Raw genomic sequence first — 2,998 nt, forward strand, 5'->3', positions numbered from 1 at the left:
TGTTCAGTTTATATAAATACAACGTGAATATATTTTTTTTATTTTTTACTTCTTTCGTTTTATATTATAAGATGTTTTAGAAAAATACTTTTGTTTCATAATATATGATGGTTTTAAGTTTTATGTAACTTTTATATTAATTTTATATTTTATATTGTGCAATTTTGTTTTTTAACTGGTTAAATTTTGTAGAAGTAGTCATTTATTAATTTTTGTGTGTGTTTTAGCTAAAATATTATATATATTTAAAACGAAATGAGTATTATATTTTAGTGTTTAGTGATTATCTATGTAATTGTGTCGGAGAATGTAATGAAAACAACAAAAATTCGTGAGCATCCTTAAAACTCTCTTATCTCTGGCGTTTTTATAAGTTATCACGAACACTTTTACATTTCTTAATGTTGTGGTTTTGTGTACTTTTTTCCTAAAGTGAACTCATTAAAAAATATATAGGTTCTTAAATCATTTTTGAGAAAAGTGGGGGCGTACCTTTTACTGATTTTCCTGTATTATGAATCTATATGCTTCGCCGCCACTAAAATTATACTCCATAACTGGACTTAAATTTGATGAGACAATATGTTTAGTGTGTTTTTAATCATTTTGATGAATTTTCTAGTTTTTGAGTAAAGAATTTATCATGAATTATTTTCGATTAATGATCTTAAAGTAGAAAATAATGGAATTATTTTAATACTTTTAAATATTTTTAAATAAATAAAGAAAACATGAACCAAATCAGATTTGATATGTCAGTGGACTAGCACCACACAAGCCACAACGTCACCATTCTTTTCCACTTGTTCACCAAAAACGACAGTGAGACCGATAATGGCATGGTAATTGTTTCTTGCAGCGACTTTGGAATAATCAAAGTCTACTTCGTTATTATAATTGATAGCTCTAGAAAAATACGACATTTCAATAAAAGTAATCCATTACATATTTACCAAACGATCAAGAAAATGAGGTTCAACAATTTCTGTAATAAAGTGAGAACTTTTTAACTTCACATGGAATCAAATTGTGATTCCAGTTGCTGCATCAAAATATTATAACGTGGTACGAGTGAAGCTATATATGATGGTTCGGACCTTGTGCTTTGGTCAATATCTTCCTTTTTCCTAATTGCTACGCTTTATTGAAAGGAAGACATAATAAGGAATAAATAGTTTTTTTTTTTTATTGTTGTATTGTAAAATGGTAAACTGTAGACCAGAATTGGACAAATTTGATTAACCATCTGACAAAAGTGTTATCCTACTTATGATCTCCTAAGAACCGAGTCGAGCTGATCTTATTGTGGATTCTCAATCATCACAATCAATTTCGCTGTAAAGACGGGTAGCTCAGCTAACGTCTGCTGTTTCGTTCACCCAAAAGAATTTATTTTCCAAAGGAAAAGAGAGTGAAATTTAGTAAAATCTCTAGTTTAAGCAAAGAAGATGGTAGTCAAAAACACAAAAATTCAAATCAAATATAGCTTTCCCTATAACGTACCAAACATGTAATAAAATTCAAATTCTGCCAGTTTTTCTCTTACGCCTCGAGCAGGAACCGGAACCAAAGTGGGAACAAAGGTACAATGCAAAGGCCAAGGATCAACCACATAATCTAATATACGAGTTTTACTGATCAACTTATCTTCCCCCAAAACATAGATCCAAGCCTGACCAGTGCTGTCGCAAGAGCACACCACGAGCCTCTTACCATCGATGAAATAACTTGGCTGAGAGTAGCGTACGGTCTCGACTAACTCGGGCAAGTTAGGAAATTCATTCAAACCACATCATCACCATTCTCAAAGTTAATCTTGTTCTCAGTCGCCCAAATCTCAATCTTCTTTGTTACAATGCATTGCTTTAGCAACGAAAACTGATCTCCCCTAAAGACTTTAAGGACAAGAGCATCCCACCACCATGGTTTCTCCCACATGGTAGATCACAAAATCTAGAGTATAATCCAGTAGGAAAATCGAATGTACTAATGTCGTAAGACAAGGGATCTGTCTCGTCCAGAGAGCAAACCCAATACAAAGTTCAAGGATACAACACTTTCAGCGTATATGCTATCCTCATCAGATTTTGACTGGAGGTCGTCTATCCACACATCCGAGGCAAAGTCATACATTGTGCACAACATGTCATCAGTCTTATCTTCGTTCCCAGGGCAAAAACCAGCCATCTTGTAATTCTTATTTTCGTATCCTATGCCTATGAATTCCATATCTGAACGTTTTAAACTCGGCTCGATCCATCTACTCTGCCCCAACCATGGGTTCCAAACAACGGCTCCGTTCTTCTTGCCACATAGCAACAGCTCATTGCAATCAACCAAGTTTTTAAGTTCCAACGTTTCTAAACCGGGAGTATCTAAGGTTAACTCACGTACCACTATCACGGGATCAATGCTTACCGAATAAATCTTGGATTCAGTTGCTAGAATGAACCGAAACGTCATCTTGTGGTTGTTCATGAACGTCTTGTCGTCGAAAAGAGCGTTCCATTGTTTCGATATGATTCTGAAGCGAACAAGAGATTTAGGTGGGACACGAGAGAGCGTCTCTTCAATCAACTCCCACGGAAGCTTCTCCAGATGCGCCATCTCTATGCCTAACTTAGGGTTTTTGCTTAGTAAATCTAACTTGCGTATTAAAAGGGAGTATATTAGAATAATTAACATAAAAATTTGCTAAAGATTATATCATATGTGTCATCTTGTTTATTCAAAGGGAGTATATTCGAATAATTAACACTAAAATTTGCTAAATATTATATCATATTCGTATGCCATTTGATATATTGAACAATATATATATATAGCCAAGCAAAAATGTCTAGGTACTTAGATCTACTAATATCCCCTAAGCAAAATATAGAAAATAATTAAGAAAGAAAAATATACAATTAATTAATATAACTAAATTATTAAGAAAATTATACAATCAATTATGGATCTCAAAAAACATGATAGTAAGTACTCATTAAAAAGAGTA

General features: G+C 33.1%; 1 pseudogene; it reads right to left on the reverse strand.

Annotated features, from left to right (window-relative positions):
* Nucleotides 1–1,492: 1,492 nt before the first annotated feature.
* On the reverse strand, nucleotides 1,493–2,607 carry LOC104709050 (F-box protein At2g14710 pseudogene; annotated as a pseudogene).
* Nucleotides 2,608–2,998: the final 391 nt, after the last annotated feature.

Source organism: Camelina sativa, chromosome 1 (genome assembly GCF_030686135.1).
Source record: "Camelina sativa cultivar CO46 ecotype springtype chromosome 1, ASM3068613v1".
In the NCBI taxonomy this organism is placed as follows: domain Eukaryota; kingdom Viridiplantae; phylum Streptophyta; class Magnoliopsida; order Brassicales; family Brassicaceae; genus Camelina; species Camelina sativa.